The sequence below is a fragment of the Equus asinus genome, chromosome 14 (assembly GCF_041296235.1).
Source record: "Equus asinus isolate D_3611 breed Donkey chromosome 14, EquAss-T2T_v2, whole genome shotgun sequence".
Taxonomy (NCBI): Eukaryota; Metazoa; Chordata; class Mammalia; order Perissodactyla; family Equidae; genus Equus; species Equus asinus.
This window is the reverse complement of record NC_091803.1, coordinates 2,530,821-2,548,859: the sequence shown is the minus strand read 5'-3', so window position 1 is coordinate 2,548,859 and position 18,039 is coordinate 2,530,821. Positions and strand designations below refer to the sequence as shown.

The 18,039-nt window shown below is 49.2% G+C and overlaps 1 protein-coding gene and 1 long non-coding RNA gene across 5 annotated transcripts in view; one reads left to right on the top strand and one right to left on the bottom strand.

The window, feature by feature from the left end:
- Window positions 1-1,736: 1,736 nt before the first annotated feature.
- LOC139040133 (uncharacterized) lies at window positions 1,737-12,098 on the bottom strand. The gene is made up of 3 exons (XR_011494050.1): window positions 11,888-12,098; window positions 5,043-5,241; window positions 1,737-4,037 (listed from the first exon to the last, which is right to left on the bottom strand). It is a non-coding gene; the product is annotated as an uncharacterized lncRNA (long non-coding RNA).
- CARD11 (caspase recruitment domain family member 11) overlaps window positions 11,535-18,039 on the top strand; it is a 114,785-nt gene continuing 108,280 nt past the window's right edge. The window contains exon 1 of one of the 4 annotated variants that reach the window (XM_070484131.1): window positions 11,535-11,654. The gene's annotated coding sequence lies outside the window, so the exon portion shown is untranslated. The remainder of the gene's footprint in view (window positions 11,655-18,039) is intronic. The other 3 variants (XM_044747093.2, XM_070484133.1, XM_070484132.1) reach the window with 3 other exon arrangements.

Sequence of the window (18,039 nt, the reverse complement as noted above, 5' to 3'; positions counted from 1 at the left end):
AAGGATTTGAATAGACATCTCTCTAAGAAAGATATACAAATGGCCAATGCAAACCAAAACCACAATGAGATACCACTTCACACACAGCAGAATGGCTCTAATAAAAAAGACAGATAGTAACAAGTGTCGACAAAGAAATGGACACATTAGAATCCTTACACACTGCCAGTGGGCATGTAAAATGGTGCAGCTGCTTTGGAAAATAATTTGGCAGTTCCTCAAAATATTAAACATAGAGTTACCATATGACACAGAAATTCCACTCTTAGGTATCTCCCCAAGAGAAGTGAAAACATATGTCAACATGAGAACATGTACCTAAATGTTGATAGCATTATTTGTAACAGCCAAAAAGTGGAAACCACCCAAACGTCCAACAACTGATAACTTAACAAAATATGGCATGTTTATAGAAAAGGGTAATATTTGGCAATGCAAAGAATGAAGTGCTGATTCACGTTACGACATGGATGAGCCTTGAAAACATTTTCTAAGTGAAAGAAACCAGGCGCACAAGGCTGCATATTGTATGATCCCATTTACAGAAAATGCTCAGAAGCGACAAATCCCCTGAAACGGAAAGTAGATTCGTGGTCAGCTAGGGTGGAGATGGATTTGGGAGTGGCAGTTGGAGAACGACTGCCAGTGGGTACGAGGTTTGTTTGGGGGGTGATGAAAATGTTCTCAAATGAGATTATGGTGTGATTATACAACTCTGTAGATAGACTAAAAACTGTCGAATTGTGCACTCTGAATAGGTGAACTTTATGGTATGTAAATTTTATCTCCATAAAGCCATTTAAAATTTAAAAGTGCCTAAAGGTTCAGAATTGTTTGAGCAAGTTTCAGGCTGGTTCTTGTCCCCAACCCCTGTGCTGCTCCACGCTCCCGTCTCTAAACAGGAGATTCCAAATCAATGATTATAAAGAACAAAATAGAACTGGAGTTACCTTGTTTCTGCCATTCGTGTGGCCACTTGGAGTTTTTATCTATGTCTAAAATTTAAAACAATGAAACAGAAGGCAAATCGCAAACTGTAATATTTTTGTCTGGTAAGTACAAATTTTACTTCATACGTGAAATATTTACCTGAATTTGAGTATCTTTAAAACTGAATTTCATTCTTTTTACAACTGATCATTGTGTGTGTGTGTGTGTGTGTGTGTGTTTTGAGGAAGATTAGCCCTGAGCTAACAACATCTGCTGCCAATCCTCCTCTTTTTGCTGAGGAAGACTGGCCCTGAGCTAACATCCATGCCCATCTTCCTCTACTTTATACGTGGGACGCCTACCACAGCATGGTTTGCCAAGCGGTGCCATGTCCACACCCGGGATCCGAACCGGCGAACCCTGGGCTGCCGAAGTGGAACGTGTGCGCTTAACCGCTGCACCACCGGGCCGGCCCCTGATCATTGTTTTAAAACCAAAACACAAATAACAAATAATGATTGTTGCTGATTATTATATAATTATTACTGAAAATAATTTTGAAATACAGAGGAGACTGTTAAAAATTATCTGTTCCAGCCATCAAACATACTGGGGCAGCTCCGGGAGGTGGGACATGTTATGAAGGATTGGAACACCACACTTTAAAGAAACTAGCTGTACCCAGAATAATCCATGCAGGCCCAGTTAATAGTTATTAATAAAATATTGATATATTTCATGCATCTGTTCAAGAGCTTTAATATTGTTTGGGCTATTTCCACAGCATAATTTTTTTTCCTTTTTTTGTGAGGAAGATTCACCCTGAGTTAATATCCATTGCCAATCCTCCTCTTTTTTGGCTTGAGGAAGATTAGCCCTGAGCTAACATCTGTGCCAGTCTTCCTCCGCTTTGTACGTGGGATGCTTCCACAGCGTGGCTGATGAGTGGAGCAGGTCCGCGCCCGGGATCCAAACCCACGAACCCTCAGGCTGCCGAAGCAGAGCACACAGAACTTTAACCACTCGGCCACAGGGCCGGCCCTTCACAACATAATTTAATCTCAGCATCTCCTAATACCAAAGCAAGTGCTGAAAAAAAACCCGTGTATATATGGAATACAAAACTGGCACATGCTGTGTGTGTGTGTGTGTGTGTGTGTGTGTGTGAGAGGAGGGTGTGTATTTAGTTGTTCTTTTGTTTCGATTTTGCTCTGTGTGTATCCCCTCTTGGCAGCTCCCACGCGGGCGTCTCAGACAGCGTGCCAAATGAAATGTTTCCACCTGGACGGTGTTTAGTGTAATCATTTGGGGTACAGTTGTGGGTCACTTAACAATGGGGATATGTTCTGAGAAACGCGTTGTTAGGTGATTTCATCATTGTGTGAACGTCATAGAGCGCACTTACACAAAGCTAGATGGTACAGCCCACCACACACCTAGGCTACATGGCACTGATCTCATGGGACCGCCATCGCTGTGCAGTCCATCATCGACTGAAACGTCATGATACGGCCCATGACTGTATTTGTCTCTTGGCCTCGATTCTTCGGGCTGAATATTTTTTAACCTTATTGATTATTCCCAGCGCTTGCTTCTGTCCGATCAATCCTAGAGCGATTCGTTCTTCCTCTCACTTTCAATCATTCTTTTCTTTCTTCCCTCCCATTTGCTCTCTCAATGGCTCCTCAATTAACAGTTGCGTCTTTTCCCCGTGTTCTTACGCATTGAACTCCACCATTTCACTACGAACACTTCACATGGACACAATTCTTGATGAAGAAACTCTAAAGGTCAGAAACAAATCTTCCAGTCTGTGCACAGTGAAGTTCACAGTAGATAACAATGCATTTAATTTTATAGAAAGGAAAATATTCGAGGGCTTAAGCTAACAGGATTACATAAGCGCCCGCTCAGAAATGCATATAATTCTCCTAAATAGTCATACCGTAACTGTCACACGCTGGTGCCGACACTGACAAAGTCACAGCTGCTTTCCCCAGCGACCGTGAAGGGCTCACTTCTTCGCTGGCTGGAGTGGCTGCGGATGCCGTGCCCAGCTGAACCTTGGGGAAAATTCTGAAGTGTGTTATGCCCATAGATACCGAGAGATGCCTCATAAAAACCCAGACTGCTATAAAACAGTTTCAGAACCGCTGGCGTGCAGACAAACTGTGTTTAAAGTGGCCAATTCTATAAGCTACCACATTCGGATTTTTAATGAGCCCTGACTTGCGCGCTCAAACATCGTGTGCTAAAAACAGACGCAACTCAGAGCCATTTATATTGCTTGGGTGTTTCAAGTGGCTTTCTCCAAAAGCAGAGGGAGGGACAAAAACAATTGGCAGGCATGGTGATTGACGAGCTGGGCTAAATATTTTCCGTTTTTAAACAGCGGACCGAAAGCAAATATTGAGACACTCTGAAGCTCTGTGCGGAGAGGAACAGACTCCAACTTGACGGAGCATCTCTCCAGCCTCAGGTGACCCAGAGCGTTTGAAAGCCTCATCAGTCACACGCCGGTGCTACAGTCCGTGAAGACAAACAGGGCATCCGTTATGTGCTCGCTGCGATAGCTCGCACACATTTCTGCTCATTACTTCGATTGCTCATTATTTATGGAGAGCCATGAGCACAGACACAACACTGTACAAGAGATGTAATGTGCCAATTACCCTAATGTTGATTAACTGGGAAAGGAAATGGTGGTCAAGTTTCAGAGCCTGTCATCTGTCCTCTTGGAGAGGAAAAGCGACAGAGCATGGCAGTCTGCAGTCAACGGGGTGATTTTCCTTTTTCCCCGACGTCTTACTACTGCACGAGATGGTGCCTCTATGGCCCATCGTGGAGCCGGCCTCCCAGGCTTCCACCGAAACACCGAGGTCATTGCAGCAGTGGCCCTATTACGAGCCTACCGCCATTTTGCAGATTTCCTGCAGAAATGCCTCCCCATCAGCACTGTGGCCGAGGGAATTTCAAGGTATCTTTTCCTCGTGAGATATATAGACGGCTATCATCATATTTCGTAGCTCAAGCAATTGAAAACTATTGAATGCATATTACCAGCTTACAGATGGGAATATTTTCCTCCTTGACTTAAGCCGTGCTTTCTGTAGGAATTGGAAAAGAAAAAAAAAAAGCCAAGTTAAGTCAAGGGTCATTTAAGGTGTTCAGCATACACAGGAACGTAAACGGACCTTTCTGCGGGTTGTCTTTTTATCGGTGTGGGATAATGTAGATATATTGATGCCTTTCTGGAAGCATCTCTGCATGGGGAGATGGCATGGGAACTATCTGAAATGAAGAAGAATGAGCTTGAAGGGGCTGAGAGAGCAATAACAGCATAAAAATATAAAGCACGTAAAACATAATTAAAGGCCTGGAAGGTTCTGTTTTTGCTCTTGATGCTATTTTTGGGAGAATTAATATATACCATGGCAGCGAGGTGTGGCATCTGGGAAAAAAGCAATATACTCATTCTCAGATCAATAGTTTGTGAAATGCCTGTTTGCTGTCCCAAGCGTGTGACCATTGCACTGATAAGGATGATTTTCTGGGAGGTGAAGGGGCCTGCCCCAGAAGGAGACTGCTCTCTGGAGGGGAGGGGGGAGGGTGGGGGTGCACCAGACCAGCAAAGGGGGGTCATTTAAGAGAGGGAACCACATCTTCCCCTGGGTTCCTGCTCTCATTCCATTTTGATCTCTGTGCAGTACAGAAACGTCTTAAAATAGCCCCATGACTGGATCCGAGGTTCGGCTGTAGGTAAAACCAATCTCTCATTTTTCCCTTCCTGATGTCCCGTCGGGGCTCAGGCAGCTTTGGCTGCTGTATATAGCTAAAATCTTTCAGAGGGAGGAAAACTGAAGACAGGGAGCATTGGTAGACATAGTGAGACATACTGGGGAGCCATAGTGAGAAAGGGGGGACGTAACAAACGGCTGACAGTCTCGGGAATGGAAGCAGTTTCATGAACCGCTTCCAACTGGGCAGCTGTGACACGGGTCTTTGCTGTTTGCGTCCTTGCTGTTTCCAAGATGTCAGTTCAGGGTGACCCCATCTTGTGAGAAGCCCTGTGACGCACACCTCCCCCAGGCAGCCCTCAGCCAACGGCTTACCAACGTCTTGTGGCCTCAAGGTGAGCATTCTTTCTGGTGCAGTTCTCGCTCCAGGGCTCCCGGTGGGATCGGGCTGGACTCCAGCTGGAATGATTCCCAGTTCAGCCTTTTCCTCTCGGCTCTTCTGCTCTTCTCGCTTTCCTTCTCCTGAAATCGTTCTCCCAGGAATTCCCGTCTCAGGGTCTGCTTCTCGTGGTCTCTGCTCCGATGGGGAAAGAAGACACAGACGTCCGCAAGGGGAAGTGTGCATGCACGAGGGAGAGAGATCTCTTTCCCTGTCAGCTTCCTCACATTTAGAAAGATGGGGTCTCCTGGAGTTCTCCCAATAGCTGGATACAGGAGACAGAGAGAGGATGCTGAAAGGACCACACATGAGTCTTGGGCTGCCCCCCTGCAAAACCTGAATGCCACAGCACATCCTGCAGAGAGAGGCCTGGAGCATGGGCCTCCCCCGAGCTAGTTCGAAGTTCCCCCGTGACCCGGACAGCAAGTGAGAGCCTGCTGTGGCACGAGAGGGGACCCCACAGCAGAGGCTGCAGGTGGCCTTCCGGGCTGAATAAGATTATGGCAGGTATGCACCCGACCCAAGAGACAGCAGACCAGAAGTCCCACCGGAGCTAGACGTCAGCCGTGAATTCCAGCTGGCAATATGGGGAGAAAGAGGTCCTGGCCTGGAGATCCAAGGAACTGGAGGTCAGAGGTTGGGACCCCGAGTCTTCCTCATGGCCCTCCAGGTCCTAAAAGCCCCTCTTCTCCTTCACAGACTCCTGCTGTCTTGGGGGGAAAGCAGAAGGAGCAGCAGCCACAGGGGAGAGAAACGTTTTTATTCCAGATACCTAAAAGCACTGTTCAATTACTAGATGGGGCTAAATTTTAAGCCAGCTAGAGCTAAAAGTTTTATTTTTCCTACTAACGTGGAGGAGGGGCCCAGAAAGAAGACAAGATTACTTCTAGATAAAATAGAGCTTTTCTCTGGACACACACGTCCGGTGGTATGAGTGAGCCTGTGACCCAACCGCGTGCACAGATCGTGATAACTCGAATGACGGAGATATGTGTTACCTCCCTGGGTTTTATTCTTCAGGGGTCCCCCCAGTTCCTGCTTCTTATAAAAACGATTTATTTTTATTATAAAAGGATTACAAGGATATGGAAATAGACCTTTTCCAATCTAGGAGGACATCCAGCAAAGAACAAATACACCCATTGTACAAATATCCACCCCACTCACCCCTTTCCTAGTTCAACTCCTTAGAAATGACCATTTTTGATCAAATAAGACTTTTAGGTCCATCTGGCATAAAACCAGTGATTTCACAGTGCTCTTCAGTTTCCTTGGTAGCTAGGATCTGCACCAAAAGCTCAGCCACAGGCCGACTTTATCCTGGGGCTCCCGCACAGTTACCATTCCTTTTACTGGTCTCGTGGATTCATTTCCCTCTTTCTCAGATCCCACGTCTTCCTCTTTCTTCCATTCTTTTCCACTTTGTTGTAGTGCATTCTCAAGCAATTTTTTGGTATCTTGAGAAGTGGTTGAGAAGCAAATTTCCCAAAGCCCCTGCATGTCTAAGAACATGTCTGTTTTGCTGTCACACCTGGATGATAATTTGGTGGAATACAGAACTCTACGTTTAAAGGAAATTTCCGAGAACGCTCAAGCTTGCCTTCATTATGTCCTTGCCAGGAGATAATCCAGGGCTGCTCATGAGAGCCCTGAATCTCAGCTCATGCTTGGCATCAGCATGCATTTTTTTCCCCTCTCTATAAGATTTCAGAATCTTCTCATTATCCATTTTTTTCTTTTCTGAAATTTCATGAGGATGTGTCTACGTGGAGATCTTTTTTCAGTCTCCATCTTGGTTCTCCCGGGGCCCTCTCGTTGTAGAGAATCATGTCACTCCTCAGCTGTGACAAACATTATTATTATCATCATTTCTGGATTAATTCCTCCCTCTATTTTCTCTTTTCCTGCCCAGAATGCTTTTTAAAGGCACACTGGTCTTTTCGAATTGATCATTCCTGTCTCAACTTTTCTCTCAGACTTCTCATGTCTTCATGGGTTTGATTTCATTTTGGCTTTCCAGCCTAGGAGATATACGTGACAGACATCTTCTTCCAGCCCTTGTGTGGAATTTTATTTATTCATTCTAGTATTTTGGCAATCATATTTTGAATTTCCATGAACTGTCCCTTTATTCAGGCAGCCCATTTCACAGCAATCGGTTCTCGTCTTCCGGCTGTGCTTTCTGCTTGAATCTCTCTGTGGATATCCATTTGGATCATTATGCTCCGGTCCCTCCCCAGCGGACTCCACTCCCTGTACACCCACAGGAGACAGCTGTCCTATTTGTTTATCTCAGTCTCACTCTTTCAAGTTGCTGATTTCTGCCCACGTTTGTGAAGGCCCAGGTTGACTGGCCGGGGCAGACGTGGTTGCCTGGGCAGGCTGCCTCTCCTCCTGGGCAGCGCTACACAAACTCTTGACCATGGACCATTGTCCTTCTGTGCACCAGTCCTTGACGAGATGAGAACACAAACTGAGACCCAGCATTTAGAAACCTCCACAGCTTTTGGACACTGCCATATAAGCAAGCGTGATCAGCGACCTTGTACCTTGAGTATTTTTTAAATTCCATTTTCTCATGATTCGTTTTTATTATAGTTTATAAGAATATCAATCCATAACAGATTAGAAATTTTTTAAAGGTAGGGGCAGTCGGGGCACCTCTTTCTCTACAGATGGTTCAGGGGGCACTGCTTTAGGGGGCCCAGGCAGGGAAAGGTCTAGGTAGGCTGTCCCTCTGCTAAATGTCACATGGGAAGGGATCTCCATGGGCCACTGTCCCCATTCCAAGAGCCTTTGACCCTCAGAGCAGGTTTCATTAAAAATAGTTCTCTGGCTTAACTTGGGGGAGAAACTGAAGTCACACAGTGGAAGGTTAGAGGAGGGAAGTGTCCAGAGAATTCTACCGTCAGCCCTTCCATCCATCCATCACTCAGCGTCTGCCCTGCCTTTCATACCTGCCCTGCCTGCAAACCAGATAGATCCGATGGGCTCCCCAGTGGGAGAACCACTCCCAAATGCTGCCCCTTCTCCCCTGATGATCTAGAGGTTAAGACTTGGTGCTTTCACCTCTCCCGCCCGGGTTCGTGTCCCGGTCAGGGAACCACACCCCCATCTGTCGGCCGTCATACTGTGGCGGCTGTGCGTGGCTGTGATGCTGAAAGCCATGCCACCGGTATTTCAAATACCAGGAGGGTCACCCACGGTGGACAGGTTTCAGCAGAACTTCCATACTAGACAGACTAGGAAGAAGGACCTGGTCACCCACTTCTGAAAAAGTTGGCCACGAAAACCCTGTGAGAGCTGGGGATTCCGTTTGCGGCCTCCTGTCTTCCGGAAATGCCCTGCACCTGTCCACTCGGTCACTTTCCTGGCGCCTCTATTAACTCATTGCCCACTCTTCTTTGCTGTCATTTCAGCAGGTTTTCAAAGAGGAGGTGAAAGTTTGTTTTTGGTTCTCTGTCTGAAACCAGAAGTCCTATTCAAAGACTTTCAAATCACCCTCCCTCTGGGGCCACAGAGGAATGAAGTTTTGAAAGGACATGCCTGGGCGGGAGGGAACTTTCTGGGCGATGGTAGTGTTCCACGTGATATCAACACTGTCACATAAAAATATAATGTCCAATTTAAAATTTCCTAGCGGCACCATTAAAAAAGAAATGTGAAATTCATTTTGATAATTTATTTTATTTAACCCAACATATCTGGAATATTATTTCAACATGCAATTAATATCAAAATTATGAATGACATGTTTTGCATTCTTTTTTACAGACCGTGTCTTACAGCACCTCAATTCGGACACCAAATTTTCCTTGCAAACGCTTGACCTCTATTTGTAAAATTTACAGTTGCAAAAGTAGATTAATGTACTCAAATTGCTCTCCACATACTTAAAAGTTTTCCAATAACAGAATCAAGTATCAGTTTTAGATTTTAATTCGAATTAAATGGAATTTAAAAGTTGGTTCCTCATTCACACCAGCCACATGGCAAGCATTCAACAGCCAAGTGTGGTTCGTGGCTGCCATGTTGGAACACAGAGTTCTATATCTTCACAGGGATTTTGGTTACAAAGTGTATACATTTGTCAAAACTCATTGCATGATATAGTTAAAATTGGGATGTAAATTTTACCTAAAAAAACTCTCTAGGTAATGATAGGCATGATGAAGTATTTCAAGGGGAAGTATGTTGATGTCTTCGACTTATTTAGAAATGCATCCAAAGACAAAAAAAAAGAAATGAGAAGGGTTGATGGCCAGAGGGATAGATGGATAGATGTGTGATGAAGCAAATAGAGCAAAATGTTCATTGTAGAATTTTTGGTGTGATATATGGGTGTTCACTGTACAACCCTTCTAACTCTTCTGGATGTCTAAACATTCTACTAAGGTGTTGGGGAGAAAAGGACACGTGTCTTCAATGAACTATACCTGCTTGTAACCCCATCACTAAAGCTGAAGAAACATATTGGGTGAAAGAATCCAGACCCAAAAGAGAATCTACGTATGGCTCCATTTGTATAAAGTTTTCGAACTTTCTAGGCAAGAAATCAGGCCAAACAGATCTATGCTGTTAGAGGTCAGATTGTGACTATCCTTGGGTGGGGGGTGGGGGGACTAGAAAGGAGTATCAAGGGGAGTTCCGGGGTTCAGACAAAGTTCTATGCTTTGACTCGGGTGTGGGTCACATGAGTGCGCTGGTTTTGTGAAAGTTCATCAAGCTTTTGCAGAGTTTGTGCACTTAACTGCGCCTCTGTCTCCATAATGAGTTTTGATGCTGTTTTAGGGCAAACCCACCCTTCAGATCCTGCAGGAGGGAACCCAGAGCGCTCTGTTAAACCCCCACTTTCCAGGTTCCACCGAGCGCAAGGGAAATAAATTCCTCCCGGGTCGGAGGAGTCATGGGGCTCTCAGGACCTGGATGCTGGGGCCCTTGGTATTTATTATGGGAACCTTCTCTCTTTGCGGTTCCTGTTTGCATTTTTGAACACGCTTTGCAGAAAGCAAACTTGTGTCTTCCTTAATGCCTGGCCCGTGGGCATCGGTACGTCGTCCTCGCTCCTCCAAATTGCCGGGACTTCAAATGCTCCTGCGCGTGGACCGCAGCGCCATTATTTATTTATCCTCTTGCTTAGTGGTTTAATTTATCGAATGGCTTTGCCTCCGGGAGCTCAAGGAACTTTTCTCAGAGAACTTAAAACACGAAACAGGAGGGTACGTTCCCTAGCTGTCGTAGGGGGAATCAAAAGAGGGGGAGGAGGGCGACAAAAGAGTGGTAAACTGAGGCAGAGCAGAAGCAGAGGTTGGGGGCTGGGGAAACAGTGGGGAATCAGCAGTCGGCAGACTAGAGCCCAAGATTCTCATCCACAGATTTTTAAGTTCAGGATTCAGATCAACCCTTGGGACCTTCCCACCCATACAGCACTTATGTGAAAGAGCGACGTGTCCCCCCCCACCCCCGCCCCACCCCCGCCCCCGCCCCGCCCGGGGCCTATGCCACAGGCAGCTTCTGGAGGAAATTATTGGAACCACAACATCCAGAAATCAGTTTCTTTTATAAGGGTGCTTCGCCAGGCCTCTGAGAACACTACTCGGGGGCGGGTGTGGGGGCCGAGGCAGTGGGGTGAGGAGGGTCCCGCTGGACTCTGTCACCATGAAGTGTCCAGGAGGGGTGTGGGAGGCCCGTGGAGGATGCTGACAGCCAGGCAAGCCCCAGGAAGCTTCCAGAACAAAGGCTGAGGGAGGAAAGAGGCCTGGGGGTGCCGACGTCCCCCAAGTCCCTTGCTTCCCCCTCCTTTGTGGGCAAAGCCTCCCCCCTAAATCGCAGTGACACGGTCTGGAAGATCTCCAGAACGTGGCGAATTCCTCTAAAGGGACGGCTGCCCAAACCTCCCACTCAGAGCCTGGCGAACCCAAAAGGGGGCGACCCTTCCCAGGGCCTCACCTGCGTTCTGGCAGGTTCTCTGGGTCCGGGTTGGGCGGACTTGGGGTCAGAGGAAGGTGGGTCTGATGGCCCCGGCTGGGGTCCAGACTCACCCCACGTGGGGCAGGTGGCCCGGGGCCTGCCTGGGACTCCCCACTCCTGGTACCCCCGTGGCCGGTCCCCGCAGAGCCCCTATCCCTGGGTCCCCCCACCACCCCCACCATCCCCAACACCCCCACCATCCCCAACACCCCCACCTCGTTACCGATGCCTCCTCCCAAGCCCGGGACCCAAACTCCGCCCCCTCCCCCTCTTCCTTATCTCTTTTTCTAACCTTTTGCATTTTTTTAGTCTCATTTCCTGTCGGGTTTTGCATTTCCCTCCCCCGCCCCTCCCAGCCTGTGACACACTTTCTCTCCTTTTTTCTCTCTTTTGCCTCCTCTGGCCTCCGGACTCCTGCCCGGGCGGCGCGCAGTCCCCTCCCGGCCCTGCAGCCCCTGGGCGGGCGGCGCCCCTCGGACGGTCCGGGCGGCGGGGACCGAGGGCCGGGGCGCCGGGAGGAAGCCGGCGGCCTGCGCGGAGGAGGCGCCCGCGCGGCTGGCGGAGTATGAGCGCCCCAGGTAGGCGCGGCGCCGGGGGGGAGGGGTGCGGGGGACGCGGCCGTGGTGGGGGACGCGCCTGGGGGGAGCACCGGGGCGCGGTGGGGGCGATGCCGTCGGGGGGGATGCCGTGGAGGGCGCCGTGGGGCGGGGGCGGGAGCGAGGGGCTCCGCTCGCCCCCTCGGTGTTGGACTCGCATCCCTCTCGCCCCATCTTTCTTTCCCGCTTCCCCTCTTTCTCTCCCTCCTCCAAACCTTTTTCTTTCTTCCACTTTCCACCTCCCTTATCTCTCTCCGTGTTTCTCTCGGTTCGTCCGTCTCTAAGTGGCTCCCTCTGGCAGGGTCCCCGCGCCCCTCAGAGAGGAAAGGGGTGAGTGGGGGGTCGGGGGCAGTGGCCCGGCAGGGTGCCCTTCGGTGCACCTGCCCCAGAGGGAGGAAAAGAACCTTTTCTAACACCTGAAAGGACAGGAAGTTTCCAGACCACAGCCAGCCCTGAGTCAGAGGCTCATGAGAAGGTGGGGCCCCAGGGGGTAGGAGGAGAGAAGGACAGCCCCTCCCATGGGCAGTGACACCAGGGGCCCAGGTTCCCAGCAAAGCCAGAATGAGGCCCTAGTGGCCTCGGGCCTGGAGTCACCTTCCCAGAGGCACTGACCTCCCCCAGGACACTGCCCGGGCTGGAAGCTCTTCTGAGCTCTGGGCACAGGGAGGGAAGTTTCATTCTCTGTCCCTTCGGGGTTCAGAGCAGAGTCGAGGGGGCCGCAGGGGGACAGTTACCCTGTGGGGAGCAGCCTGCCCAGCTGCGCCTGCACCCCGGTGAACAGGTTCGTCTGAGCTGGGAGCTCGCCTTTCCCCAGCTCAGGAGTGTCAGCAGAGAGCCACCTGCACCAGCGTGGCCTTGGGCCAGACTGACCTGTGCGTCCAGCCTGTTCCCAACGCCTCTCATTTGTAGCTGGAAAAAGTTTCTCCTGCCATTTGTGACTCCTCTTGAAGGTGCAAGGTTACCAAGCTACCAGAAAGGGAAAAAACGGTCAGTCACTCAACAGCTACTGAGCGCCTCCTCCGTGTGTAACGTGTGCTGGAAACCCTGTGCGCCCGGGAGGACGGGGTTTCAGCTCCAGCGCTGCACTTCTGTCCTTTCCCTGAATCTCTGCTGCTCTCCACCCGCTACACCCTCCCGGCAGCTGTAAGGAAATGATGGGTCCCAGGTGGGCCAGGGGGCGCTTTGAGGCCAAAGATAGCCTCAGGCTCAGCCTTGTCACATCCCGGCAAAATGGTTTGGAGATGCCCCTCCATATCAGAAGGGAAGGTGGTCTCCCCACCAGTCTGGTCTCGAATCTATGCATCAATGATCCTTGATGTGACTTTTCGAAAATTATGGTAAAATACATATAACACAAAATTTACCATTTTTAAGCGTACCGTCCAGGGGCATTAAGAATATTCAGGTTGCTGTACACTATCCATCTCCAGAACATTTTCACCTCCCCAAGCGGAAACTCTATGTCCCCATTAAACACCAACTCCCCACCCCCACCCCCCACCCACCATTGTACACTCTGTCTCTGTGAGTCCGCCTGCTTTAGCTACCGCCCGTAAGTGGACTCACACTGTGTTTCTTTTTATGTCTGGCTTATTTCACTTAGCGTAATGTCCTCAAGATTCATCCATGTTGGAGATGTGTCAGAATTTCCTTCCTTTGTGAGGCTGAATCATATCCCATTGTCTGGATGGACCACATTGTGTTTGACCGTTCATCCTTTCTGTGGTCTTTTAAAAGGACCTGTAAACCTAACTCTTCTTCTAAAGATGATGGGTCTTGTTTGAATCAATCAGTGGGCCCTGGCTAGGGGATGCTGTATGGGCATCGTGCGGGACACATAGAAGGAATGTGAGACCCCAATGTCCGTGCCCTAAGTGGGTCACATGTACAGCGTGTGTATGTCGTGATCCAACTGTGGCTGAGACTCAAACGAGACGAGCAAGAGTTGAGGCAAGGGAGGATGGCGGGAGGCCAGTGGGGAGATGGTGGGACTCAGAGGGCCCAGGGATTACTAGAAGGTTCCAGGCTGAGTTGTGCTGGAAGGGCAACCTCCTGACGTCCTTCTCTACTTTCTTACACAGTGTTTCTTCGCCCTTCTGATGCGAGACTTGCTTCCGGGACTGAAGGGCTGGGTGTCTGGTTTGGTGGTGGCTGGGTGAGGGGGTGGAGGAGAATGAGGGTGCTTCTGTGGCTGTGGCTCCTTGGAGCACGTCGTGCATGAAAGGCCAGATCGAGGGCTGCCGTTCAGGTGACTGTGATGAAAAAAAGGAGCGTCAGATGCTGACAACTGGAATCTCCTCATGTCCGTTTAAAACTGCCGTCCCTTCTCTCTTGCCTTTCCCCTGCACCGGGCCATGAAGACGGTGTCTCCTGGTAATCGAGACGAGGGTTAGGTCCCATGTGGGCCAGAATTCCCAGATGATCACCATGACCCAGAGCGTGACAGCTGTTGTTTTGCAAAACCAGCTCTGTGAAACTTGGGTTAAAAAAAAAAGTCAGATCAAGATCGAGGGAAGAAGGCAACCACCTTTTGGGTCTGTGGCCGTGTGGGAAGGAGGGTCACGCTGTGGCCCCAGACATGGGTTCCGGTCACAACTACTCTTCTGTGGTCGCCCTGAGACCTTGGACAGAAGTGTGGTCACTTCAGCTCTCTGAAGGTCATTTCTCTCCAGCGAGATCAGGATATTAATACTGATTATTTTCAGGATTGCCAGTTACACCAAGCGTAAAATGAAGAGACACGAGATGTGACATACTGTTCGCTTTGCTGTTACTCCCAAGATCTGGGGAGGATAAGAGGTTGGACGTTGACATCCAGAGCCAGGGCTGGAATGCCGGCTTACCCACCAACCCCAGCTGGGTGGACTCTCTTACTTAGTTTCTTGGTCTGCACTCACATTTTCCAGGGTGACTGTGAGAACTGAAGGAAATCCACCCTGTAGATATGCCGCATTATCTGATCGGTCTAGAAAGTAAATATTTGAATTGACTTAAATATGGGAACAGAAAGAAAAGGAAAAGACAACTTTCGAGGAAGCCCCTTAAAAACGCTTTTCTGCTGAAGGAAACTTTGCCGGCAGGTTCCCAGATGGCAGCTGGAGAAGAACATGGGTAGTGCGCGTTACGCCTTACAAAAAACATGCCCCGTGCGTTGTCTCCTAAACTCTCCTTGAGCGACTCTTGCTCTGTGGGTCAGTGGTTTTAATGGGGGGACTCTTCAGGACGGTAACCTTTTTGGTGTAATTTGTTCAGGGTTCCGAGCTTGTAATGGTCGCTGTCAAATTTGTGTAACGGGTGTCCGTGGACCGGTGCCAGGGGGTAATGCAAGTTCTCGCTTCCGGCTGCCTCAGGCTCACACGCTATCTTCCCTGCTCCCGCCCCGTGGGTGAGCACATCTGTTACGTCACTGTTCTCTGGTCCTCCCCGCTCCGTTGGGGGGCCATTCCACAGTAGGCAATGCTCCTCACAAGTGGGTAAGCCAGAGGGAGGGGCGTGCACACTCCGTACCCCAAAGGAGGGCTCCGTCCACACCATGTGGTTTCTGTTTCGAAGGTGTAACCTTCTTTCCTGCCCCCACTCCGACTCAGGAATGTGCAGTCTTTATACACAAGTATGACAGTGACACAGCGGGGGCTCCCCCGTGCTCTGTCCCACACACCTCACGGATCCTTGTGGTGCCACAGGCAACAGCTGTCAGACTTTGCTTTTTACCGCCAGCCCCTGGTGCTGGTCCTGTGCATTAAGAGGCAGGATGCTCGAGTGGAAAGATCTATGGACTTGGAGCCAGGCAGACAAGGGTGTGGATCCTGGCTCTGCCGCCTGCTAGCTGTGTGACCTCAGGAAGGTCACCCATGGCTCTGAGCCTCAGTTACCAGATGTGTAAAATGGGTATGAACATGCCACCCCTAAAATATGTGGACCAGAGTGTTTCCAGATGCACCGTGTACATTAAAGTGTTCAGGGGGCTCTGCTTTTAAAGTGTTACTTGTGACTTGATTGTGTTTGCTGAACTGGGGGCAGGAAGCAGAACAGAGTGATAAGTTCAATGCAAAACAGACTATATATGACAAAGACTGTTTGCTTAATTTACAAAGAACTCATATCCAGAAATCAACTCGAGTCAGGCGTCAGCAAACTTTTTCTGCAAAGGTCCAGATAGTAAATCTTTTTACTGTCGAAACTGCTCAGCGCTGTCCATGTAGCTTGAAGGCAGCTGCAGACAGGAATGCGTGTGGCTGGATCTGGGCAGTGGCACAAAATGGGCAGCGTGCAATTGCGCCCTTGGCCGTAGTCTGCCAGCTCCAGAGGTGGGGAACTCAAGCAAGAGAGAATGCTTAAAGGATATGAACAGACCCATCAATACACTTCGTTTACAATGAAATCTGTGCAAAATGAGACAACAAGGACATAGCATTTTTTCACCTGTCAGACTGGCAAAGATCAAAAAAGTTGATAAAACCTAACATTGGCAAGGGAGAGGGGAAGCAGGCATTCTGCTACGCTGTCAGTGTGATGGGACAGCCATGCGTCGCTTAATGGCAAGGACACAGTCTGAGAAAGGCATCGTTAGGCGATTCTGTCGTTGTGCGAACATCGTAGAGCGCCCTTACACAAACCTAGATAGTACAGCCCACCACACAGCTAGGCTACATGGTGCTCATCTAACGGGACCACCGTCATTTATGTGGTCCGTCGTTGACCAAAATGTCACTATGCAACTCATGACTGTATTTACCAATGTGATAAGTGATTAAACCCTCTGGTCTAGGAATTCCGCTTCTAAGAAATTATCTTACAGATAGACTTGTCCATCTTTTTTTGCACGTTGATGTTAATTGCAGCATTGTTTATTATGGGGGGAAAGCTTGAAACCACACCAATGCTCCTCAAAGCGAAGTCCATCCAGACAGTGGAGTTCTGTGGGGCGTTAATGAGACGGAGGTGGGTTTAGGGGACATCCGGAGTTTCTGGAAGAAAACACCAGCGTATATAAGAAACTCCTCTAGTGGGGACCTCTGGGGGATGGGTGGGGAGGAAGGAGTGGGTCAAAGGGGGAGGAATTTTATTATTTACTTTGTATTCTTTGTTTGTGTTACTATGAGCATCTATCATCTTATGCTTAAGAAAGGTTAGGAAAGCGTGGCAAATGTGGTCCCCCTTGGCTGCTGTCCAGCCTAGTCCTAGCCTTCCTGGTTCCCAACCCACCCCCTCGCACAAGTTTTCCTCCTGTAGTGACTTCCGATTTCAGCTGCGTCTCAGTAAGAGGAATCACGGGGCCTCAGCGCTCCTGTTGAATGACAAAACTGGTTAAAAAAAAAATGTTTTTTAGAAACTTAAGGCATAGCCGCCACACAGGACACTTCCCAAATCTGGAGTGCACTATTGAGTTTTTATATACACCCACATAGCCAATCACCTCGATCAAAGTACAGGTCCTTTCCAGGCCCCTGGGGGTCCTCATGCCCCTTCCCAGGTGCTACCCTCCCCCACTCTTTGCCTGTCCTTGAACTTCACCTAAACGGAATCACGCGGCCTGTTCTCTTTTGTCCGCAGCTTAACACTCATCCGTGTTGCGTGTGGCCGTCGTGTGGGATTTTTTAGCTACTGCGTAGAGTTGCGTTGTACCCGTTTCCCGCAATTTCTAGATCCATTCTACCTCTGACCAACATCTGAGTTGTTTGCACTTTGGGGCCTATTATGGGAAAGCTGCTGTGACATTCTTGTCGAAGTCTGGCTGGCGACGACACTTTTTTTTTTTTTCAGTCTGAGGGCAAGCAGAAGCCCTGTGCCAGCATTATTTGAGGTTTAGTAAATTGTTATTTCAGTGGATAAACGTTAGTGTGAAATAAAACTGCGTTTTATTGACATTAGCTCTTCGTTCCCTGCCTCCGAGTGAGGATTATGTGACGCATTGAAGTTTTCTAAGAAGAAATGGCCCTTTTTTAAGGGAATTTGGGTGCCGTTGGTTCAGGGGGAAACGTTCAGCTGAATAATAACGATACCTCACACTTCTTTCCGAGGCTCCCGTCTTCAATTCTCAGATGCTTTTCGAAAACCAGCTTGTTAGCCTCCCTCGGGCCCGGGGATCCGTGGCGCACCGTCAGCCCTGTTAGTGGGGGAATGGGCGGGGGTGCGTGGAGGTTCTCCATTCCCCGTGGAGCTCTCCATCTTTGGAAAGCTTGTCTTCCCCTACAGCTGGGGATGGGGGTGGGGATCCTCCCTAGGGCCCTGGAGATGCACCTGTTCTGAGTTTGGGGCGGTTTTAGGTCCCATAGGAAGGTGGTTTTCTCTCACTGCTCCAAGTAGGGGAGACCTCCCGACCACAGCAGGACAGACGGCTGCTCCCAGGAGTGGATCCACCTCTTTC